The sequence below is a fragment of the Paroedura picta genome, chromosome 9, assembly GCF_049243985.1.
Source record: "Paroedura picta isolate Pp20150507F chromosome 9, Ppicta_v3.0, whole genome shotgun sequence".
Lineage (NCBI taxonomy): Eukaryota > Metazoa > Chordata > Lepidosauria > Squamata > Gekkonidae > Paroedura > Paroedura picta.
In genome coordinates this window covers 53112320-53139346 of record NC_135377.1, presented here as the reverse complement: position 1 = coordinate 53139346, position 27027 = coordinate 53112320, and the positions used below count along the sequence as shown (strand labels likewise).

The 27027-nt window shown below is 39.7% G+C and overlaps 1 long non-coding RNA gene across 1 annotated transcript in view; it reads left to right on the top strand.

Moving 5' to 3' along the window:
* LOC143844259 (uncharacterized) overlaps positions 1–26524 on the top strand; it is a 34516-nt gene extending 7992 nt beyond the window's left edge. Inside the window, exons 2-3 of the long non-coding RNA XR_013233898.1 lie at positions 13393–13541; positions 26332–26524. This is a non-coding gene — a long non-coding RNA (uncharacterized LOC143844259). The remainder of the gene's footprint in view (positions 1–13392; positions 13542–26331) is intronic.
* Positions 26525–27027: the final 503 nt, after the last annotated feature.

Genomic DNA, 27027 nt, shown 5'->3' with positions numbered 1-27027 from the left:
TGCTATTCCAAGCAAGATTCATTTTGAATTTCTTTTCCACAATAGAAAGTAATATACTGCCAATACACCAAGAACAGCAAGAAGAAAACATTACTTCAGAAACCAAGTCTACTGTACAGCAAAAAGAAGAAAGTTACACTGTTTACTTTCTAAACTTTTTTAAACCAGAAGATTGCAACAAAGTGGATATGGAAGAAAGGACAATATTAATAGTCATATTTTATTCATTCATATAGGAATAAAATGGTACGCACGGTGTTATCACAGTTTATTTTAATAACAGTTCTGAGCTGTAAATTAGTCAGAGATAATGAGAGCTTAACTGCATTATACTTTTGTCCCAAACCACCTTGCAGCTCTGAGGAACACCATTGGGTCCCATTCAGATGGGCCCAATTGAGCCAACTAGGTGCCATAGTTCAGGGGTAGTCAATCTGTGGTCCTCCAGATGTTCATGGACTACAATTCCCATGAGCCCCTGTCAGCAAATGCTGGCAGGGGCTCATGGGAATTGTAGTCCATGAACATCTGGAGGATCACAGGTTGACTACCCCTGCCGTAGCTAACAGGAGCAGCCTCTAATCTGGAGAACCAGGTTTGATTCCCTACTCCTCCAGATGCAGCCAGCTGGGTGACCTTGGGCTAGTCACAGGTCTCTTTTTTACAGAGCAATTCTGTTAGAGCTCTCACAGTCCCACCTAACAACATAGGGTGTTGGAGAGGAAGGAGGAGGAAGGGGGAAGATTTTTGTAAGCCACTGTGGGACTCCTTTGGATAGTGAAAAGCAGGGTATAAAAACCCAGCTCACAACACCAAAGAAGGAGGGATTCAAGTTTATCTCCTTAGCTGAAATTATATGGGCCTGGTAGGCCTTTTAACCTGTTACAATCTTTACCCTATGGCCAAACAGACTGTATAGTTTGGCCCTAAGAGAGAGAGGAAGGTGGAAAAACTCATCCAGGTTTCTCTAGTAAGCTTCATGCTGAACTGAGATTCTTCCACTCATACAAATCAAGTGTGTCTACTCCAGCTCACAAGCAATGGTTCATTTTGTTATCTCTTCTCCAATACTCCTGTATTGCGAAATTTCATGACAACTTTGGTTCAGTGTGATAGTTTGGGTTTCTTCTATGGTTTTTCCATGCTAAAGATTCATCTGTGCCCATGTCCTCCTGAACATGTTTAGGTAATCTGATAGAAACAATATCATTAAGACTGATGATAGTTTTTTCGCATGCATAATGCATAAAGTATCATTAAAACACCCAACAGGGGGAAATAAATCACACTTGCTTATTACTTTCCTTCTGACCCTTTTCATCACTTACTGTGGACAGAAAGGATGGATTGTAGCCCCTCTTGTTTCCCATGAAGGGTAAAGATTTTGTTATAACAAATAAAAATTCAATAGCAAGAGGAAAAAGAGAGATTAATTTTTCAGCAATGATATATAGGTGTGTTCTTTCTTTTCAAATGGACATAATATTTAAACTGGTACTATGTGGTAATGTTAAATCCCTACTTTCTGCTCTTCACAAACTGCCAAGAACTGCATCAAAATTCATGACAGTTTCAATTAGCGAACATCATTCCATTAGCCATCCAAACGTTATGACAAATTTTAATTCATCAGCTGGTTTATGCTTATCCCATTGCTAAGGACGGAATCTGATGTTAGGACAGCAATACAATGCATCACAGAAGGGGAGTGTTTATTCCTTTTTAAATGTTAGTCAGTAGATGGGAGGGGGTGATGTTTTCTGGTAACTAAGTGGGGCCTAGAAGTTTCTTCTTCTATTTTCCATTTTGCTTTTCTCTCCCTTGATGCTTACTGAATCTGCTGCAGACCAGGAAAGATGTCTGCATTGTACCTATGTAGTTTAGGTATAGGTTTTAGGTAAAGGTTTTAGATCTTGAAAAGAATCTTGAGCCTGGGCTCAATTCTTATTTGCCAAGCTGTCACCTGAGTCTTCCTGTATGCAAAGCATCTGCACTCCCATTGTGTCATGGTCTTTACAAACAAACTCTTAAAACAGTGTAAATGGGTATGAACATTCAAGGGGCTTGCAGATTTCATTTCTCTTCATGTTGGATTTAAGTAATTCATGAAAGATTTAATTTCAGCTATTTTACACAGCATAGTTTAAAGAAATTGCTCTTCAGATGAAAATCTAGGTTCATTTCCTTGTTCTGTCCTTATGACTGCTTTACGAAGGTACCTTATAGCCATTCATATCATTGGTTGCTCTACCAGAGAACAGCTTTCCATGATGTGATGCAGAGAAAGGACTTTCTCCACCCTGTTACCTGATATTATATATAACCAGAGGTTCCAGAGGGTGTACCTGGGACCTTCTGCCTGCAAAACACATGTTCTGCTAATGGACTATGGTCTTCTAAATAAAATTGAATATTTGTGAGTATGCACATATGCATTTAAGGTGCATGTAGATTTTATCGCATTGTTAGGATCAAATATTTAACATGTACGTGTGTCATTATCAGATACAACTAGAATGAAAGAATCATTGTTGCCACCGGATATTACAATTGCTCAAATACACAGGCTGGTTTCTGCCAAGGATATTCGAAGTCATACCACAAGATGGCAGTAAAAGTGCAACTGTGAGCATTTCTAGATAGCCTCTATAAATTGCAGGACAGACCAAAACAGACCAGGATTATTGCTCTATGCCAGTTTGTCCCCAAAGGTTAGTCAGATAATATTATATTATATCATACAGAATCTGAGTATAACGAAATAACGTTAAAACAAGCACAGAGCAAAAGTAAACCATCAAGTGTTTGATACCACTGGGTATAATTTTGTAACCATTTTCATACTGTGGGCTTTTCCAATGTCATTAAAAGCCCGATTTTTCTCCTAGTCTTACACTATTGTTAGCTCTGATTGACAGTATCCTTCCCCCAGGACAGCAAATGGAGGGAGGACTTTTCTGAAGGGGCAAATAATCAGGATAGTAAGAACTGGGGAGAAGCAATGAGAAATTATTTTAAGATTTAAAACACACACAAAGCAAAAGGTTGATGCATGAGTAACTAGGATATGCTAACTGGTTTGGAGAAAAATATCCTGTTTGTTTAATAGAGGCTTGTTTGGAGGTTATTTACTTGGAGGTAATGTTATTTAACTACAAGCTGTGCAAAGCATTAACTGGCCCTGGTCAAGGCCAGGCAGATCTCTTTGGGGATTATCAACAAATTGGCACCTGATAAGCACAGTGCTCTCTGGCAGGGGGCATATTGAGAGAGACAAGCAGGACCCAGATGGTGTAGGACCTTAATGGACAAACCAAATCCTTGATCCTGATCTGGAATTCAACTGGCAACCAATGTAGCGGTTGATGGGCAGGTCATATATATGCCCTCCTTGTGAAGGCCTGAGCAGCCGTATTTTGTACCAGTTGCAATTTCTGGGTCAGTGCCAAAGGTAACCCTGTGTAGAGTGAGTAACAGTAATCCATTCTGAGGTGACCATCACACTGGAGGTGACCACTACACCTCACTGCAGTGAGGTCTTCTGGGACCCGGTAGGGTGATAGTAGCTTCACCTGGCACAGATTTTTAAAATGCCAGGTTAACTATGTTTATGATCAGAGCCTCAAACAAAAATCATCTCCAAACTTCTGACAGAACTCAAAGCTGTCAGTTGTACACCATCAAGGCAGGGAAGGTGCACTTTTTTGTCTTGTCCCTCCTTCTCCAGCCACAGAACCTTCATCTTCAAGGGGTTAAGCTTCAGATAGGTCTGTCAGAGCCACCCAGTCACATCCTCCAGGCACCTGGCCAGTAAAACTAGTTGTATTTCTGGTTGGCCACTCATCAACAAATAGAACTGTGTGTCATCAGCATACTGATTACATCCCAATTTGTAGCTTTGAATGAGCTCTGAGAGGACATACATAGATGTTAAATAGCATTCAGGAGAGAATTATGCCTTGCAGCATTTCTTATGGAGGTAGACAGCAGTGTGACTGCTCTTCCCTGATAGCCACACTCTATCTCTGACTTGGAAAGAATATCAACCACTGTAAAGCTGACCCCCCCCCCCATATCCCTTCACCACATTTGTCATCTGTTTTGGTAAGGAGTTTAGGAATAGAAACATGAAAGGGGGGGTTGCAAAAATACAGGGGGGGAGTGAGATTCCCCTTCCCATATTTTCTGATGCTTTGTTTTAATTTTTTCAGTGGAAATATTGGGAAATTAAGGGCCATTCCACACCTGGAAAATATAGTGAAAGGCTTACCTTTTGCTGACACCATTTTTTTTGGCATTTTAAATGACATCCTCAGCATCCAGAGTCCCAGCAGCGAACCAGCAGCTACATCCTCCATTTTAAAGCGCTAGTTGGGGAATCCACAAAAGTAGATTCCTCCAGCCATGTAGCACAAGAGAAGAGCAACCAGCAAACACACACTAAGGAAAGGTGTTGAAACCAACTAGTGCTATCTCCACCACTAGCACCCGCCTCTCTCTCCCTTTTCCTGGGAATGGAGATTTTTGGGGAGTTTTTAAAAAAGCAAACTGCCTACAGCAACAAATATGCATTAAATTGTTCAGGAAGAGCAAAAAAAAAAAAATCCCCACCAGCTAACACACAAAGCATGCCTGTCTAAACCCTCCCCCCAAAGAAATTGGGAACAAGGTTACTTTTTTTTTTAAGCTTCAAGGCTCATAATTCCAAAAGGGGTGGCAGTAAAGTAAGCACTATGCATCTATGATTAGGCATAGGCATAACAACAGAGAAGTTTTACTTTTTAAAAAATAGCTTGCATGCGGTCCCTTTAAAACAGGAAGAAAGGTGAGTGGCTGCCTGGCTTGATTGACAGGCAGAGGAGAGTTGCACGTATAGTGTGTTCCTCTCCTCCGCCATTTCAAGCAGTGTGCGAGTGCCAAGAAGCGTGAAAAGGCAGCAAAGGAGAGCGGGAGAGCCAGGAGGTAAGGAATGGCCGAAGGTGCGATTTTTTAATAATGTTATGCCATTGCGCTGGCATAACACTATGTTTTTTATGTGCAGAATGGCCCTAAGAGATCACTGGAAAACTTCTATTAAATATCAAACTATTACACAGTAGCCATGAAGTTCTTATTTGGGCTGTATTATTGTGCCTAGCTGTCTTTTTGTCATATGTGAATTTTCTATTTTATTGCTCTATATTCATGCATTTTTGTTAGCCACCTAGAGTCTCATGGTGTGTGTGTGTGTGTGGGGGGGGGGGTGGCTAAAGGAAAGGTTATACATTTGAAAAAAATGCTGGAAAAACACTATTGATATATTTTTGGTTCTGCCAGTTAGGAAATCCATGAATATATATTGTGTTTGAAGTCATGCAAATGTTTGCTGCAGCATTGGTCCAATCATAGAAGTCACCCTTTAATGCTTCATGCAGTGAATTATGAATAATCATTAGCAGACCACTTCACGGTCATTCAATTTTAGAATAATATAAGTTCAAATGCTATTTATTGCTTAATGATGGTGCTGTTGTTATCACTGATTCGTACCAATAACTGTTTTAGGAGATAATTCAAGCAAGTAGAACAACAATTTAAAAACTCTGCTATGAGAAAACATGAGAATTAACAGCCGCTCAAAAAAAATCATTATTTGTCTGCAGTCATTACCAAAAAGTATTACTTCAGCAGGAGTTCTTGAGAAGGCCACAGTTCATTCAGATAATCTGGAAACTGAAGGAAAGTTTGCACAATAGTTACTATGCAGTGCTTCCTATTTTCCGGGTGACAGATTTCAGCTATCAAATGATTACTTTTTTCATAATGTATGAGGGCATTCTAATTATAGCTCTAGTGTCACTATCAACATCTTCTCTTCTTATCCAAAGATGACTCCTAATATTAAGCAATGAGCTCCCATTATAGGGAAAACAATTTATGTGCTTTGGTTATGTGTATTTCTTCCTGTGGATAATCAGGATTCAGATATTAGGGCCTCTACTATATCTCCGATTGCCAGCACATTTCAATACATAAACGTACATTCTGAGACAGATCCCTGAACTGTTCTGTAGGAGTATATGGAACCCCACTGCACATTTTCTTCATCTAATAGACCATTCATTTTACTTGTCTTGAAACAAGAATGTTCAAATTTCCTAAAAATAGATATTTGGGAAGATTTCTGGGATAACTTTAGAACCAAGTTTTGACAAATGTTCTACTGTGGGGAAAATTATTGCAAAATACCTGCACAACAAGTCTTATTATTCTTGACTGGTCAGTGATAGGTACGTAGCACAGTGTGACCAAGAAATGCACTATTCCTCACAAGAATTTCAAATTCACTTCAAGATTTTGGCTTTTCCAGTGTTTGGCTTAAGCATATTTCATTTTCAGTGACAGACTGAATCCTATAGGACAGACATAGTAAGTCCGTAAATTCATAGTCCATATTTTCACCACTGAACATTGTTAACCAAAGTTAATTCTCAAACGGAGATGGAAGATGAAGCAGATTTTCCTAGGATAGCTGACATCTCAGAAAGATCTCAGGATGGATGTTCAAATGTTGCTCTACCATTATTTCAAAAGCACAGTAGGTCAAGACCCAATCTAATGAGCAATGATTGACAAGAAGTGGAAAGTGGAATGAATGTGGAATCTGCTGATGCAGATCTCTGCACAGCAGGAATAATTTGGACTTGGACACAGCCCAAAGATTAATTTAATGGAATACTGAGTTCCTAGGGAGGGAGGAGGACCATGATATTTCTCACCAGGAAATTTCTCTGCATGTTTGCTGAATTACAAGCAATCCAAACTAGTATAGATTTGTAAAAGACACATACACACAGGGACCATTAGTTGGTGGGGGGGGGGGGGGTCAGACATTAAGTATAACTGTCAAACATGTTCAAGGTGACAGTTCTGGCATCCCTAAAAATATCCTAGTAAAGATTGTCTGATTCCTCCAGATTAATGTGTGATCTAAACATTTCCACGTACTGGAGGACAGTTGCTAGCATACAGAAATACTGCTTTATTAAGTTTACAAAAACAAAACAAACAACCTGGATAGGAGAATTCTGAAATCTTATCTTGTGGGAAACCCATCTTCCAACTTAAATCTCCCCAAATTCCTGTTATGTCTATGAGTGCTTGCATTAACTGCATAGTGTAAATTGAAATAGATGTAGCCTCCAGCATTTAAGATGAGGCTTAAATCATTTAAGAGCTTTTCTGGAAGTTCCCTATTCTATTTTTCTTTCCATAGACTACTTCCATAGACTCATGAATTTGGCTATCGTTCACTGAATTTTTCTACCTTGTTGGTGGTAGAAAAAGCTGTCAAATTGCAACCAAGTTATGGTAAACCTGAAAGGTTTCTAATTCAAGAGATGGTTTACTGCTGCCTGTCTCTACATAACAATCCTGGACTTCCCTGGGGGATTGACTCTGCTTAGGTCTGAAGTCTAATGGGATCAAGCTAGCCTGAACCGTCAGGGTTTTCCTACAATGCCCCCCCCCCCGGCACTTTAACTCTGAATACGAGGGAAAGTGGCTTGATGAGGAAAGAAGAGGAGGCATGATAAGCACACTTTACTGGGAATAAGTCCTACTGGACTCCATGGGATAAACATCTTCAAAGACCTGCAAACAGTCAGACAATGCAAAATAAATAAATTCCGCAAATGGAAGAGAAGAAAATGACAATGCAAAATGAAATTTAACAGCCATCTTTGCATGCTGGGTCCCGGCTGAACTTTACTTTCTGGTACTCATGCTAGTACAGATATTATGCATCTGCGCTGGAAAGCTTATTTCTATAACAAATTATGGATCCACATTGTTTTTCCCTGTAACCATTGGATAATAAAAAGAACTTAAGAACTTTCCCCTTGATTTTACCACACCTAACAGCTACTGGAGGAATAAACAAGCCATTTTTCCCTTCCCTAATAAATCATTTGTAAGCCGTGGGGACATTTCTACATCCCAACAGAATTCTAAACATACACTCCAGTAACTTTTTAGTTTCATTGATTGGCCTTTCTTTATTTGCACCATGCACCAAAGTCTTCATCATAATTCCAGAAGCACTTCTTCAGAGAGACACCTCAAGTTATTAGCATTCAAGATATCCTGTATTTAGTGAGAAAACAGATTGGATATCTCAGTCCTTTCCTTCCAAGATAAAGCCTCCAGAATGTGGCTTCCATACATTATGAGGATATTTCATATGTTAATAAGAGTGTTTAAGGCTGGCAGATTTTTAAACTTTTATTTTAAAGCAACACAGGTGCAAAACTGAAGGTGAAGACAGATGGCATAATATTTATTTGAAAGCTTCATGTTTCTGAAGATTTAAAAATGCTGACTATCTCACAGTTAATGGAAACAAGAGTTCCATTACCAAACTTTACTCAAAACATAAGGAAAATATTTTGCAATATAATTATTGTAATTAACACAGTTTTGAATGATTTATTCTGAGATATATATAATTAGACCATATTCAAAAGGGAATAGTTTTTAAACTGCCAGGAGAGCTAAAATACAATAAATTAGAATGCAGCTTACTTTGGGTGAAATCCACCACATAACCTATACATCATTCCAGAACTCTGCACAGGAGCTAGCTTCTCGACCTCATCTACAACTACAAGCAAAATAACTTGGAAAATTGTGGTGGTATGGACTGTACTCCCTCCGATTTCAAGTAGTCAATTACATTTTAAGTGTTTCATTGGGTAATTAAAAAAAACACTTCACAGAAAATTACAAGGCAGGGGATCACTAGGAGCAGAGCTTTTCTAGCTGACATTGATATTTAATTTAAGGGATTGCTGTTGTGCTTAATTTTTGAGAAGATTTTTAAAAGTTACCCCCCTATAGTTTAAAGTGACCCCATCAGATCTACCACCTTGAGATTGTACCATCTCACTGGACAATGTGAAAATCAAGCAAAAGCCCTAATAAAGAGCAGTGGCCTCTAATATGGAGAATTGGGTTTGATACTCCACTGCTCCACTTGGAGAAAGCTTGGTGACTTTGGACCAGTTACAGTTCTCTCAGAGCTGTTGAGTAGTGTTGTCATATTCAGCTTGGGAAAGTGCTAGAGATTTGAAGATCTGTTTTATACCCCACTTTTCACTATCCAAAGGAGTCTGAAAGTGACTTTCAATTGCCTTCTCTTCCTCTCTCAACTACAGACACCCTGTGAGGTAGGTGGGACTGAGAGCTCTGGAAGAACTGCACTGTGAGAACAGGTCTACAAGGTTTGTGACTAGTTCAAGCTCACCCAGCTGACAGCATGTGAAGGAGTGAGGAATCAAGCCCAGTTCTCCAGATTAAAGTCTATTGCTCTTTACCACTATACCAAGCTGGCTCTCATGATGGAGAAGAAGCCTGGGAGGGGTATATGAACCTCAGGAGTGTATAATTGACAGATCCTACCTTCCAAAGCATCTATTTTCTTCAAGGAAATTATCTTGGTCACCTAAAGATAAACTGTAATTGCAGAAAATCCCCAGGTCCCACATGAAGGCTGACATCCCTATCTCTGACCTCCTGGAACAGCTACACTGGCATACACAGTGCAGATGCAATGGTGGAAGGATAGTGATTTTCCCCCTTCCATTACTGCCACAGAGTATGTTTTAAAATGAGCTTTTCCCTATGTCCTATTACCCACAGTTTTTTTACCCACCTGCTGAAAATTGTAAAAAAAAATTTAATTGTATCTGTATGTATTTGTACAATTGACCTAGGATAAAAATCTATTTGATCCAAATGTGTTAGGGCAAGCTCAAAAAAATAGTTGGCATTATAGGTGTATGCATTTAAATGTTTTATATGTGCCAAATAGACAATCTTTTATGTTTTTAAAACATTTGAGCTCCTATAGTAAACAGTTTATATTTTTCTAAAATTGATTTTATCCCTAAACGTTTGGTTCTTGCCTACATTCCAACTGGCGCCTATTCATTGGCCAATGTCTACTTTACTATTCAGCTTGAGGAGATATTTGTAGGAAATATCTCCATGTGAAAAATTACAGCCTCGTAAAGATTAGCAATATTACCTTTCGGTTTTGCTCATGTGAGTATTCATATCAATGGAATTCCCAAAAGGAAGTGAGGCAATGATACACATGAGTAGACTTTATTTGATCTAGTACAGTGGTTCTCAACCTGGGGGTTGAACGACCCTTTCACAGAGGTTGCAGCAGGACAGACAGCTTAGCGGGGGGGGGGGTCGCCATTCAAACAACAGCCTTGTGGGGTAAATTGAGACAGAGCATTTGTCTGTCTGGAGCAGCAGAAAAGAGGGAGATTGGCATGGTGGGACGAGGAGCAGAACTGAACTGAGAAACCCTGGGGGGGGGGGAACAATTTATATACAATCATGAACAATGGATCTTCATGATCAGTTCCGGTTTAATTTCTGTGAAAGTAGACTTGCATAATTTTATGGTTGGGGGTCACCACAACATGAGGAACTGTATTAAAGGGTTGCAGCATTTGGAAGGTTGAGAACCACTGGTCTAGTATGTCACTTGAACTAGTAATTTCCACTTCATGCTGTATTTCTTATTAAATCTAAGAACCCCAAGGACAGAGAGCCAGTGTGTTGCAGTGGTTAAGAGGCGATTATCATCTAAATGTCTGCACTCCAAGACCAAAACTGTACAATTGCCTACAAATAGATCTTGGTGTCTTCTCTCTATCATAATAACAGAGTACGGTTTGAAATACCAATATGATTCTATATGTGCTTCTACAGGGCTGTTCTTAGTTTTTTTAAAAAAGAAAACCTGCAGGAGATCCTGATCCTCAGTCTCTTGTGTCTCGTGTAGTTTTGGTCCTACAAGTATGCTGTTAACTATGATGAAGTGAGATGATTATTTTACGTTCTTTGGCGAATGAGACATAAATTGTGCTATATCAAGGTTGGTAAATAACAAGAATGAGAAAGGCAAGAAAACTAAGTGGGGGTAAGGATTGTGCTAGACTGAAATTCTCTCTGAAATCTTTAATTTAATTTAGTCAGTGTAATGGATAATACTAGAAAATGTTGTAGTAACTTCTTTCCTCCCCCACCCCCTGCAAAAAATGAAATGGGCTTCCAAAAGCATTAGTCAACTCAGTCTCAGAAGTAATCCTGACCTATTGATTTAATTAGCTGATTTCTGCTGTTTATCTGTAAATAACCTCCAAAACCATGAGTGCTCCCAGATTTTAAGATGAGACCCAATCCACCAAACATTATAATTTGGTAACATTGGGGAGGAGTAGCTCTGAATATTTGTTTTCATTAATGAAAACTTGGGTGACTCCCTGGTCTACAGTTTACATAAGAATGATCAAATCCTGCAAGTTATTATATACAAACAAAAATCTTGCTACAGGTTTTGAATGAATAAAAGTCTCAAAGGACTTACCTGATTTACAAAGGTAAAATATCTCAGATCAAGTATTTCTGTGCCCCACCAAAGTTCCCAGTTTTTTAATCTGAACAAAAAGCCATTAATCCTGTCTCCATTTATTCCATTTATTCCTCCTCCTCTTCACTCCTTCCCCTGAAAAGCTATGTTTGTGAAAGAAAAGAGGAAACTCTGCTTTACTGAAACTTTGGAACAAAACAATCAGGTTAATTGTTTCCCTGTGTGCAGTGTAGTCAAGAGATCCCACAACTGTCTGGCAGCTAGAATAATATTATCCATGGTACACCCCAACTTGGTGAGCCAGAACTGCACCTCCAGAGGTATTCTGAAACCAGGAAAACCAAAACATCTGGTGGAATGTTACAGGCCTATTTCCCTGCTGAGCTCCTTTTATAAATTCCTCGAGAAGCTAATCCTGAACCGAATCAGTAACAGAATTAACTAACATGTCCCTATAGAGCAAGCAGGATTTAGACCTCATCATAATTGTGAAGATCAGATTCTCAGCTTAATCACTTTCATTGAGGCAAAGCATCAGAAGTGTATTAAGACATCAGCAGTTTTTATCAATCTGATTGTTGCTTATGGCACAGTCTGAAAGGATGGCACAGTCTGTACAATTTTTTTACAAGTTTTCTCTTACAGAATATTATTTCAACTCCTAAATAACATGTTAGGCATTGGACCTTTGCAAATAATTATGGGTCATTCGATCAGTAAGCAGAAGAAACCAAATAATAATTTTCTGCAGGGCTTGGTTCTTGCTCCATTTCATTTCAATCTATACATCTCTGATGTTCCTAAGACAATATCCAGAAAAATTACTTATCCCAACGACATAGTAATTGTAGTAGAGCATAAATCAACTGCAAGGACTGAGGAAATACTGACTAGGGACATCACCATTTTAGTTGACTACTACTGTAAATGGTGGCTTATTCCAAGTCCAGGAAAACTAGAATGCTTATTTTTCCATCTCAATAACAATCTTGCCAATCATAAATTGAATGTCTACTTAATGGGACCTAACATAGGCACAACCATATACCTAAGTAGTTTGGCATTACCCTGGACAGGACATTATGTATACCATCTTACCAATGTAGCAGTGCAAATATGCACAAAAAAACAACATTCTGCAAATATTATGTGGCACAACTTGGGGTGTATCTATTACACACTTAGATGCTTAGCTTTGGGGTTGGTGAATAGTACTGTGTAATATGGTGCTTGTGTATGGCTCAACAACCCCCATGTCCACAAACTTGGGGGCTTTCCGCACAAGGACCAATTTTGCTGAATGTTTTCAGTATGCAGAAACACTATATTAAATAGTGGAATTCCGTCATACCGCATACCTTTAATTTTTGTGGAATATTGAAGTCCCAGTAGCGTTGTATTCATTCACCACAGGTTTCTAGTCTCGCTGGAATTGCAACAAAGGAAGCAACATTTTTCCACACTTCTTCCCGCCCCTGGCCATCAATCCAACAGAACAGCCAATGAACTGTTGTGTTTGTGCTCCTGAAAAGACCCTTTCCCTCTAAAAACTGTTTTTTTTTTAACCCAAACACACCAGTCGCAACGAATATTTGTTCATTCATTCTCTTGGAAAGACCTTTTTTGCTGGCATAGGAGCTGGCGCTTAATCGTTTACATGCTCTTCAAGTAACCCCCCCCCCCATGGGCATGATTTGTGGCTGAAATTATGGCCAGTATCAAACAGGGGGCTGTACTGTGCTTGGGAACTTTAAAGACACTAGCAGTAAGGAGCTTTGTTTTACTGTTAATCACTTCTGTGAAGGGACTTTAGCCGGAGAAGCTTCGCTCATTCATTTCTTTCGCTGGTCTAAGGGGGAAAAATGGCGATCACATCTCAGGAAGCTTGGGGGCGAGAGCGAGGGAGGGACGCTCTTTCTACTGCTACATTGATAATGCATATGTCTTTTTTGGATGTCTTGCAGGTTGTTCTTAAGAGTCTAGCAGTTTTTTTTAGAGGGAATCCACTTTTCTGGATTTTCTGAAAAGCCCTACAATGAAGCAATTTTTGCGGGAGTGTTGCAGATTGTGTACGCCGTCATGTGGAACGTTGAATTAATAGCGTTTACCAAAGGTAAGACTTCTGCTACATTTAAGTCATGCGGAATGGCCCTTGATATCCAACATAATACAACAATAAGAACCATCAGCAGATAAACTATTAGCTCTGACCTATTAACTACCCATTAACTACCCACACATCACTCTCATACATCTCCAAGCCAAAAATCTCTTATTCATAAATAAAGATCATTGAAAATAGGACATTGCCCATTCACAAAGACATGGCTGATCAAGACAGAGATCCTGATGCTCAGCATAAGATCTGCACAAGTCCAGCAATCACAAAACATCTATCTAGAGAATGAATGCTTGTGAACATGGATGAAATCAGTACCATGCAACAGCCATGACCTTATGAACACCAATGAGAGGCCTGCAGGATTTGGCTTTCCATTTAAAGTATAGAAGATGGCTAATAGAATATGAACACGCTTTGGCAGCTGGGCAGACCTGTTGTTTAAATGGAGCAAAATACCAGGACCTGAATGTGATTGCAGTGCAGCCTGCCAAACTATTTTCCATCTGTCACAGGAATGTAAGCACCATGCTTTCCAGAGTGATTTGACAGAGCTCTTTGAACTCTCCTTAGCTGTGACTGAATGGATTGAAAATGGGCCCGAAATTTTAAGGGAATTGCCCAGTCTGTCTGCATACTTGTTGTATCAACTTGATTACATGTTTTATATGATTATATGCTTCCTGTGGGTAACTCAGAAACAAGGGGATATTTGAAATGTGCCATGCCTTTTCAAGATTTCTCTTTTCCAAAAAAAAGCCATTCCCAAGAATTCCTTGAAAGTGCTCAGGAAGAATAAGCTAGTTGTGATTTGAGATAAAATCATTAATTAGTAGTTTTCTACATGGTACTCTCCATTTTAGCAATTTTTTTAATACACCGATGTCATATAACTGCTTATGTATAGAACTCCCATCTAACAATATTGTAAACACTATAGCAGCCACTGCAGTTGATTTTTAAAAACCCCGTTCTTATTACCAGATATGGCTAATTATTAAGACTATTGATTTTTCTTACAGTCCCAGGCCTTATAAAAGCACATTGCATCATAAGACTGGCCCACACAGAATTTGCCCTTTGCCCTTCTTTCCTGTCACCTGCAGACCATTGTCTGTTTTACTAGTGGCCATCAGAGTGACCACAAGCTACGAACTGACAATGTGCATACATAAGATTGGTAGTTTCATATGGACAAAGCTCCTACCCAAGTACTATTTTTTGTGAGGAAAACAGAATATTGAAAATGCACGTGCCATAAATTTATATGTAACCATCTTTTGGGGGATGGAACCTGCAACTTTCATCTGATTGCTTAACCAGAAGTTTCCTTTTATCCTGTTCCCATTGCCAAAGCCACTGGGTTTTTCCTTAGGGAAAGGCAAGTTGGGTCAGGGGAATCTATACCCAACTCATCAAAAATATGTTTGATTTGGCCCTTACAAAACAATCTGTCTCTGTAAAAGTAGACCTATGCTGTAGGAAGCAATTATATGGCAAGTGTTTCTCTATTCCCAGCCTAAGATCCAAATTATTCTACCTAACCAGGTCAAATCAACTTCTTATCAATAGAACACTAAAAACATTTAACAGTGATTCTCCCCTGTAGGTTGCCAGCCAAGATCTGTTCTTAGACAGTTAATATTTTATGGAGGAACAGGTAATTAATAGCAAGATTGTCTTTAGTCTCCTGAGAAGTTATTGGCCTTAACACAGCTTATAGTTGTGCCAGACAAAGGTTAGGAATATTTATTACCCTGCTTTCCCTCTTTAATAAGGCTTAACTTGATACAAATTACCAAGAACACTTTATTCTAATGCATACTTTGCATCCTGAAATCAATGGACTGAAGTGAGTGGAGATCGGTCTGCTCAAGACTAAAAAGATCTTTCAGCTTGAAGCATGTGTTCATTGGTTGTATTCTGCAGTACTTCTTTGAAACAATAGCCATAGATCTTTAATGATGGAAGACATCTAAAAGAAGAATCAGTGGTAAGATAAAGGGGACTAATTGTTTAGGCCTCTATTTAATAGAAGCTCTAGAAACCATCAAAATTTTTCATTTGGTTAATAGCTGTAAATAGAAAAGCATCAATTTATAAAGGTAATTCAAGGCATCAAGTTTAAATAACCTGCAGTACTTAAAACCAAACACTAACCCCCCACCCCCAAAAAAAACTAGTGTATCTTAGATGCTGTTTAAAACAATAACTTGGACCTAAGATTGTTATACTTCTCGGTAAGCCTGTTTTTTTTGGAGGAAGCTCTTTTTTTCTGATTTAGGATGGCTTCTTCCATTCCTCATTAGAAAAGACATGCTGGATTTAAACCACAGTTATAAGCTTAAACTATGGGCATTTCCTCATCTGATAAAAATAGTGAAATGTTTACCTTTTGTTGTCATAATATTCTGGGCCCTCCATATGATATACCCAACATACAGTATCTGGGCAGTAAACTGGCCGGCTACATCCTCCATTTTAAAGTGCAAGTTAGTGAATCCCAAAAAGTGGATTCACCAACCTATGTATTGCTATCTAATGGAAAGCAACCAGCAGCCCATGAGCTGTGCTCTCTCTCTCTCTCTCTCTCTCTCTCTCATCTGCTGAGGTGAGGAAACTGAAAACCTTAGATGAGGGTAGGGGTTTGGTGGTGGTACCTCCCTTGTTGAATGTCCTTTCCCCTGAATCTTGCCCAGTATCTAGCCTAGTCACTTTTAGATGGTAGATCAAAAACATTTCTTTTTATCTAGGATTTTAAGTATTTCATTTGACACTTTAAAACTGTTTTAATCAACCTTCAGTCCACACTGAAGTGTTGTTATATGATGATCATTTTAGGTGGTTAAATGTTTTGTACTTTTATGGCCTCTTTGGATTCTTAATGACTTTTATCATGTCTGACACCATCTTGAGCAGGTTCTCTGAAGGATAAAATATTTATTTTTTAATAAATAACCACATTAAAAATCAGTTTGTACACGTAGGAACACCTCTTCCTTCTTTGCATTGTTTTACATAATTGATTATGATGGACCCCTTTTTACATTAAAATGAAAGAAAAAAAACCTGGAGAGTACGAAAGACAGATGTCTAGTAAACTGCCATTACATTAGAGAGATCACATAGAAGAGCATGTGGGAGGGCAAGCAGTGAGTCACTTGGTATCCTTGCTGGAGAAGACCTTCCCTCATCCATCCACATGGAATGGCACCTTAGCACTGACTGGCTCTAACAGGGAGAGAAGAAAGAGGTATGATCCCTTCCACACACACATACACACTTGAGCCTTGTACCAGCTGTTAGAAGCAAGACACATCAGTGCTCACCATTATTTAAGATCTTTAGTGGACTACAGCCATGCCATAGGCACATGACCAAAGGGCAATGGTTTTCTGATGAATCCCTCAGATGAGGACCAAAGCCAGAACTGCACAAAACTCTGCTCCCCGTTTTTTTCTTCATACTTCTTGTTTTTGTGTATTGCAGTCCTTACTAAATTGAGAAGGGAAGGGCACGGTATTTAAAATCCAAATTCTCTATATCTATTAGGACTGAAAGAGCATTCAGAGTAAACTCATAAATGGTTATAAAAAGAAAGATCTGTAAAAACTTTTTGAGAGCATAAAAATAAGTGATTCTTTGTGCTGTTCCCTGTGATAACAGACCACAGGCAGTAGTGAATCAATCCCATCTCATTCTCCTTGTGCTAATTCAGGTGATTCATAGCACCTAACTTTGGTTAGCCATATGTGTTATATGATAACATATATGATACATTATGGCATTTGTGGCAAATTTAGCACCTTCCTCAGGTGGGCAGCAGAAGTCAGAGCTAACACCCCACACATCATTCATTGTTTAGATGATTTCCTGTTCATGGGGCCAACAGGTAGTTCTGTGTGTCCTGAGAACCTGATGGTATTCCACGCTCTGGCTGGGGAACTGGGAGTCCCACTAGCTCATAACAAGACTGAAGATCCCTCAACCTGGTTAACCTATTTGGGCATTCAGTTGGATTCCATTGTAAGGGTGTTATGCCTGCCGAAAAATAAGTTGCTTGCACCATGGGCTTTTATTACTCTGGCACAGACACACACAAAAATGTACCTGTAGGGAGCTGAATCCCTTGTGACCCATCAGAACTTCATTTTCTGGGTAGATACTCTAGAGAGAACCTTTTGTTTGTGTTTGGCACTGCACAACACACAGGCATGTCCTTGTAGATAAGGAGAGACCCACCACACTGCATTATGTAGCAGTAGAGGAGTGGTCTCTGAGGGGTGGGGAGAAGGCAGGGTAGAGAGAACATATGACATAATGTTTATGCTTGTGAATGACCTTCACCTGGAAGAGAAGTAGGAGGGGAAAAACACAGCAATACTACTTAAAAAAATATCCAGAGATATAGTGAATGAAAAATGGACTGAGTATTCTGTTTGTTGAAACATGGAAGTCAAATGGGCTTACTAGTTCCTGGAAAGTCAGTTGACGTCATTTACCTGGCTTTCAGTGAGGCTTTTAACAAGGTTCCCCATGATGTTCTGAGGAGTAAACTGGAGGAATGCAGACTGGATTTTCAAATGGATAGGTGGATAGGAAACTGGTTAGAGAATTGCATCCAAAGAGTATTTGTCAATGGTGTTTCATCAGATTGGAAGGAAGTGATAAGTGGAGTGCCACAGGGCTCAGTACTAGGTCTGGTACTATTCAACATTTTTATCAATGATCTGAATGAGGGGGTGGAGGGACTCATCATTAAATTTGCATATAACACAAATTGGAAATAGTGAACACCCAAAAAGTAGAGAGTTCAATATGATCTGAACATACTGGGAAAGTGTGCAAATGAGAACAAGATGTGATTAAATAAGGATAAGCACAGAGTTCTATATTTGTGTCACAAAACAAGACGTATGCATATCGGAGGGAAGATACACTTCTCTATAGTAGTGTGTGTAAATGAGATCTTTCGGTACTTGTGAACTGTAAGCTAAATATGAGCAGACAGTGTGATGTGGTGGTAAAGAAGGTGAATGCAATTTGTGACTGTATCAACAGGGATATCACTTCAAAATCACAAGATGTCATATTCCTGCTGTATACCATATTTGTCAGACTGCACTTGGAGTACTATGCACAGTTCTGGAGTCCTCACTTCAAAAAGGATGTGGACAAAATTGAGAGGGTACAGAGGAGAGCAACATTAATGATCCAGGGCCTAGGAACCAAGTCCTATGAGGGAAGGCTGAGAGACTTTGGAACGTTCAGCCTGGAGAAGAGGAGGTTGAGAGGGGACATGATTGCTCTCTTTAACTATTTGAAAGGTTGTCATTTCCAAGAGCTTGGGAATGGTTCCTGTTGGCAGCAAAGGATAGAACCTGCAATAATGGCTTTAAACTATGTGTAGAATGGTACTGGCTACATATCAGGAAAAACATTTTCATAGTCAGAGTAGTTCAGCATTGGGCTAGGCTGCCTAAGGAGATGGTGAGCTCCTTCTCACTGACAGGCTTCAAGAAGCTTCTAGACGTATATCTTTCATGGATGCTTTAGGCTGATTCTGCATTGAGCAGGAGGTTGGACTAGATGGTCTGTATGGCACCTTCCAACTCTATGATTTTGTCCTGGGTGGATAGCATGTTAGGCTATCTTTGTCAATGATTGAATTGGACTAACAATACTTAAGGGTTGATCAGCTGTCTATAGCTGGAAATGGTTCACATTACCTTGATGAAGTATTTATATACCACCCTCCCCTAAGGCTCAGGGCAGTTTACATAAAACAGGGAACAATACAGATCTCAGTAGTTATAACAATAACAGTACAGCTTAACCTGGCCACAGCTTTATTCAGTAAACCTGGGAATGTTGGTCTGGCATAGGAAGGAGACTTGTGGCCATGGTCAGCCAACCACACCACCCCCATTTAATGATCCTGGTGGCTCCCAAAGAAATACCTTCTCACCTCCCAGTTGGGAGCCTGAGTTCCTTTCCCATCAGGATCCATACCCAGGGGAGTGTCTAACTCAAAGTACCTCAGGGGTCGCATACCGCCATTGGTTCACCTTGAGCCATCTGGCTGTGTGAGACCAGTGCATACCCACTGGGGCAGGCCCGCTCACACCCGGCCACCTCTTAGGAGGCCCCTAAACTTGGGAGTCCAGGACACAGGCCAGACCTTCCCCAAAACACAGGCTCACCCTATGCCATCCTGCAAGCTATGACAATAATAATGAAAAATACAACTTTAACAGCATAAAACATTACATACCACATAGTAATCCACATTTAACAACTCTACTTAATCTCAGGGCAGGAGGGTGGGATAACTTGTCCATCAGCAGCAGCATAAACGAAAGAGGCCAGGCTAGGACACATGGTGCTATTTAAGGGCCAGTCTCCACCCCCACCCTGATGTGTTTGCATCAGGACACCTTTGGGACATGAAGCAGACATGCTCCCCCTTCATGTTTTTCTTAGGGCACCTGTGCCATCACTTGTCAGTGGGGCTTTGGTAAATCAGGCCGCTTATTCTTAGCACTGAAAATAACTGAGTCCAAAATAAGAAAGAGACCCTATTATCTGAGGGGTCCTGGCTGGAGGAGGTGCCATCACCAATCATAGAATAATAGAGTTGGAAGGTACCTCATGGGTCATCTAGTCTAACCCCCTGCACTATGCAGGACACTCACAGCCCTATCGCTCATCTAATGTAACCTGCTACCCCTTAAGCCTTCACAGAATCAGCCTCTCCAGCCTCTGTTTAAACATTTCCAAAGATGGAGAACCTAAGAAAGCCTGTTCCACTTAGAAACCGCTCTAACTGTCAGAAACTTCTTCCGGATGTTTAGATGGTAGCATGTTGATTACATAACTCTCACGATACTACAACACAAATTAATATTAAATATTATCAGGGAGATAACAGAGCTTTAGAATACATCAGACATCATCACAGAGAGGAGACTTCATCCCCCTCAGTTGATCATAATCAGCTGTTCTTTTAAGATGAAAGCTTCAAATGTGTTTTGTTCTTTAGACTAACATGCCATTTAAGCTACTTACTATAATTAGAAGATAAATGATCAAATAATCCATTGTATCAAATCTTTAATATTGGTGTTCATCATGTACTACCTTTGCTAATGTATGACAACACGTCTGACTTAATGATATGCTTGTACTGGCACATTAATACTTTTTTTTTTAGTATCCAAAGAAGCATGACCTTTAAAAAAAATTAAGCCAAAGCTTTGTTCTCAAAGGCAGTTAACTAGAAGCAGTTAAAGTGTTTCAGAAGATAGATGGTAAATTCTAGTTATTCCCACCAGCATATAAAGTGATAGCATCTGCAGATAAATGACATGAATTCAACTCATTTATTAGGACACACTAAGATCTCAAATTCAGTTCTTGGTTACTCTCCTGAACTTAAAGGATTTTATTTTTCAAATTATTTTTATAATAAAGGTGTATCCCATGTTAAGCACAACCATGGCTTTTCACTACTCTGGCTGTATTTTGGTTTTGATTCTTTCCCGCTTCCATATGACAACCCTTCCTCCATTTGATGAAACACTCTTGTCTCTCAAATTATAAAATAACTCAAAAGTAGCAAAGGGAATTTTGCAGCTGAACTGAAGGACTTTTTTTTTTTTTAATGAAGTAAGAGTTGAAAATTAAAAGAAGAAAAAACACTTGGTACAGCTCTAGTTCGTCTGAGCCATGTTCCATGTGATAGTTATTGGTTCCCAGACACTTTTGGATGAGCAGCTAACATACTAATTATTCCAGGTTTTTATTTGTTATTTTATCTCGAACAGTTCTAAAGAGAGCAGGAATTCTAATGTATGAAAGTTTTCGTCTTAAAACTGTAACTGAAAATTACAAATTTGATGGTAGATTAAGCCTTTTTGTCCATTCTATTGATGGGTTGAGAAAAGTGAACCTTTTGTTTGCAATTACTTAATTGTCAATCAATAGCTATAATTTATTTTGCAGCCCTCTTTGTGACTGTCTTCCTTCATTGCTGTGACATTTTCACTGCAGAGCAAATGGTTGCTTGATGCCTGTAGACAGTTTTGCTTTAACAGACATTGGTTTTGCAGAGGTTATTGGAATTATATTAATGGAAATGCCAATGCTAGTCATTCTAAAAGGTGCTTTTTCTCCTGTTGCTGATATAGGGGGTATGTGCCATATCCTAACATGGGAAGTAGCATGGTAGGTATCCTTCAATCCAAAGATACAGGCGGAACAGCATGAAGCTGTTCGACTTTTTAAAGGGCCAATCTTTGAATCAATAGTAAATTTCTAACATTGTTTGGAAGGTGCTGAAAAGACTATTATATAATTGTAGTAGAATGGGAGATTCAGGTGGGTAGCGATGTTGGTCGGCAGCATCAGGACAAAGTTTGAGTCCAATGGCACAAACATATTTCTGTTGATAAATCTGTGTTAGTGTGGGGGAGATGCTGCTTCTCTTACAGTTAATATAAAGAATGAAAGAACCGTTTTGCAATACTCCATACATCTCCTGCTTTAAATAGTGATGATAAAAAGGGATAAGGGATGTTCAGCCAAAAGGCTACCACAGGATGTTGTCTGCAAAAACCTCCCACTCTACTGAGCAAACTGAGTCCAGTGGCATCTACCTGGCACTGTAAGCCATAGGGTGCCAGGAAAAGGGACCCACTTTCCTTGGTTCCACCCTGGGCTACCTGGCAATGTGAGCATCATGCTTCAACTCTGATCAATGGTCTGTCTCTTATCCCCCTCCTCCCTCCATACCTTTATTTATTTTGAGTATGATTGCATTGAGTATGATTGCATTGAGTATGATTGCATTTCAACATTAATCTGTAGTATCATACACACACACACACCTCCCCATATCCCTCTCTAGCATCTAAACACATCTTATGATTGAAATACAATGCAGTACTTTGTCAATTTCATGCAGAAAAACATTTGTGTAATGGCAGCCATGGTGTTTTTTTGTTCTTGCATGCATATATATACATACCACCATCACTCATTTCCCACTCACTCATATATATATTAAATTGATTGTGTTACAGTATGAGTTCATTATAGCAGTCATGTTCACTTTTCTCTTACTCTCTTTTCTCTCACACTCTTGCCTGAGCCTGCTCAGCTATATATATATATATATATATATATATGCTAGGATGCAATTGCATTATTGTGCATGCTCAGTTCAAAGAGGCAGGAACACCTACTCTCCCAATGGAAGTGCAAAATGCATGCTGCAAATAGAATCCTGGCTGGGGCTGGAGAAAAACACACATGCAGAATGCCAGGTGCAAATTTGGGGCCTGCATCCATAATTCAATGCAGTAAGAATGTGCTGGCAAATTACAGCTGGGGAAACAGTCTATGAGAATGTAACTAGAGGGTTTTGGCTTGGAGATCAATATAGAGAAAATATTTTTCCTGTCTATTTGCCTTCTCTGAACTCACCAGGTCTCTCTCATGTAAGGTAAATAGAAGTAAAGGAAACCATTGTTAGACTGAGGAAAAATGCAGCATTTTTAAAGTGCCAGACCACAAGGGTCACATTCATAGAGGAAGCCTAATTCTGCTTCTCTGAAATGGGACAGCAGTGATGGGTCATTATTTGTTTATAACTAAGAGTCTTCTATATTGGTAACTATATTATATGGAAGTATTGTGGACCTGGAAAAATAATTACCTGAAACAGAGGTTAAAAAGTGGAAAGACAGTTCTCTGTGGATTCAGATTTATCGATTGATCCTATTCAGCGAGCATGTAAACTCTCTAGTCACATTTTCTTTCTAGCACCCTGTAAAATTTAAAGATTAAAAGGCCTTCTGAGCCCCTTTTTCTCTCCTCTTCTATTCCAAACCACTGTGCCTTTGAACAAGACTGTTTACACAAAAGTAGGCATCCCTTTTCTGATTGACTTCAAGTATATATAGTCATTGTATGAAGGAGAAGCGGGCTCATAATTGATATTCTTATTACTAATTGTCATGATGTTTGCACAATCTAAGCATTTATAGTCTGTGCTTATAGAAATGTAGGTTCTATATAATTACTACAGTAGTGATCCAGATTGTCTTTACATGTTTGAGAAGTTCTGAAGAGAGCTTTGGTGTATATACTTATGAATTGTGCTTCTCAGTTTCCATTCTCACAAAGTTAGCTGACCCTTCCTGAGTTTCAGTGTGTGGATTTGCTCCAGTTCTCATTCACTCCTTCCAAGCCAGAAGTATAGTAAGTTATTGTTGGGATGAAGCAACCCTGCAGTACTCTAGATGAGCAGTATTCACACCAATAACTATCGTACTACATTCAAATGCGTAGACATGTTGGTCTGAAGTAGCACAATAAAATCAGAGTCCAGTAGCACCTTTAAGACCAACAAAGATTTATTCAAGGTGTGAGCTTTTGAGTTCAAGCACTCTTCCTCAGACATATTTACTACATATTTGTGGTAAAAAAACTCTTGAGGAATTAGCTGAATGCTTTTCCTGGGATGAGAATGCCCACTTTGGGGTAGTTTGACCAGTTGTACAGATAACTTAGAGAGGCATATTCCTCAGTGGTAGACCACCTGTTTTGTATTCAGAAGATCCCACATGCCATATTTCTTGTAGCAGGAAACCCTGAGGAAGACTGCAGGTTTATATCTGGTTGCTTCAAATATACTGTCATTTTCTGCTTTCCTCATCTTTGACTTTTGGTTTCATAATCTTGTCCCTGGCTAGTGACAATCTTGACTTCTGTTCTGACCTGTAGATTTTCCTAAGAACTAATTGTTTTTCATTGAAAAGAAATATATCTTTCCTTTCCTGCTGTGTATGAGTGTAGGAGACAAACCTTCATTTTGGTCTAGAAGCTCTTTCTACTCCACTGTTGGCCACTGTTCGACAGCAGGGGGGAAAGGGTTAATGAGGCTCTTCTTAAGCATGCCCAACCTTTTCCTTTCTTCGTGTTTTTGGTTTTGCATGGTTAGCTTGGGTTACACTCTTCTCAGGAGAGAGACACTATTGTTCATGGGCTATTTTGTTTTCAACAATTTGTGCAATCTGACAGAAACATCTCCTTCCTACTTTTATCCTTGAGTTTCTTCTTATACTGTGAGAGAAGGAACTAAATTATTGATGTGGAACATCTACTGGTGCGCTCCCTCAAACGGAAATGTAGATGGACATGATGTCTGCAATCCTGCCTTAGGGCGCATGCTACTAGATGGACTCTGGTGTCACCACCGCTGCCAGTTTTCTAAGGCTGCTCCTGCCCTGCGCAGAGCAGGAACAGCCTTGGAAGACTGGCGGGGGTGGCAGCAGCAGACGCACTTCAGCTCTGGAGCTTGCTGTGCTGGTGCTACCTCCACTGACCTTCTGAAGCCACTCCCACTTTCCAGAGAGTGGGGGAAGCATCAGAAGACTGGTGGTGGTGGGGACAGCTCAGCAAGCCATGCTAGCATGCTTAAATAATCATATCAAAACAGTTCTTTTAATAGTGCGGACTTGCCAAGTCCGCATAGTGATGCAGCGTAGGGGCCGCTGTGAGGGAGGCACGATGGCATGCTCACAGACATGTGGGTGAGCAATAAGCAGGGCCCAAGTGCACCTATTTAAGATGCCACATGCTCGGCCTCCACCTCTTTGTCCTGGCTCTTCGGCAAACAACTTTTCTCCCTCCTAACCATTTTTATGATGGTGTTTGCCATAAGAACTACAGGGGTTTTAATGGGATTTTACTGATTGTGACCCGCCACGAGCCTTACGGGAGTGGTGGGATATAAATCAAATAAATAAACAAACAAACAAACAAATAAATAAATAAAACCCTGTTGGCACGGGCCCTGTCTGTGTACAGGAGCTCTTGGAGGTTTGTTGGGACCTCTTAAGAGGTGGCACAGCAACAGGGAAGCTGACCCAACTGGATAGGTTTAAACAGACCTATTGGTCACGGGACCTGGAGGTATCCAACTGAGGTTGGTGCCCTTTGGCTCCTCCACAGAAAAGTCTCCTCCCTGGTAGAGAAGGATTCTGAGAGGCAAGGAGATCTGAGTTCCCAGCTGGGAATAGGTAGGAGCTCCAGTGCGCCTCTCAGAGTCTGGGGTTTGGGAACCAGTTGGCTGACTGGCAAGTCAGGCTCTCTTCTCATTAGTGCCAACCTTGTTATATTGAAAACAAAAGCTGTGGCCATTTAAAAACCAGTACATCTGTGTCACATCTCATTACAGCCTACATGCCCCACTGCAAGTCAACATGAATGATCAAAGTAATGTTGCTACTGTTTTACATGTTTTACATGTCAGCAACCATTTATTAGATATAATTGCTGTTTTTTATAACCTAATACAAAATCTTGAAACTATTTCCATTATTCCAGTCTATTTCTTCTGGAGGAAACAGTTACTAATATCTGAACATTCCTTGGTAAATCAAGGAGAGATCCTAGATAAAAGATAAGACTCCATTCACCCTCAACTGTCCAATTGAACACACAGGAGGCTTTCAGGTATGGAAATGCTTGTGCACAGGAAATTGCATGGTAGCTGCTCAATTAGTTATCTTCACTAAATGCTAAAGCACTGTGCAGTGATTTAGAATTGAACAGAGGGCTGTTATTTAGCTAGACTGTTTTTGAATGTCTGTGTTAGCCTTTCCATCAAGTTTACTGATCCCTTTAAAGTACTACAAGCATTGCTATGCTGTGGCACGTCAACATGTATGGAACTAATTGGCAGGAAACTCTTAATTAAACTAAGTTTCTTTTCCAGGCACACACAAAGACAAAGGTCAGAATGCCCTACTGGTTTGGAAGTTTTAATCAATGGTGACAGCAAATGTGGCGTGTAAAGGAATGAAAGAGCAAAGAACAGATGTATGGACAGCTCGGGTTTTGTCTAAGAACATGATTTATATGTGCCAATAGGAGGAGCTGATCTCCATGACAAAAAAGGAATGTAAATGTCATGTTTAAGGAAAAGTGACAATAAAACTGCAGCAAGACTAGATCAGATATAGCAGCCAACACCTGCTGCTGCTAATGAGATCTAAGGACTTTTCATATCAGGGACTTTCAAAAGTAAGTCACAAAGACTTACAGTAATTGGGCATTTTCTAGAAATAAAGCAAATTTAAACTGACTTTGCCCCTTTCTGAACTCTGCTGTATCCTTGAGGTCTGAACACTTGCTTGATTGAAAATACAAAATGCCTATCCAACAGGCTGATAATATATATGGCAATTACCCTTTCCCCAACTGTTAGCCAAATTGGACCCAGAGAAAGGGAGATTAGCTTTAAAAAGCATTCCAGAAAGGAATAACTCATAAGCTTGTAAGTATGTGTACCAGGGTGGATCTCAGTAGAGAAACCCCAACATAAAATTAGGAAGAAAGTGTGAGGGAGTGATTGTATTTCCACCATAAATATGTCCACATTCCTCCAATCATTAAACTGTTACCCAAAATA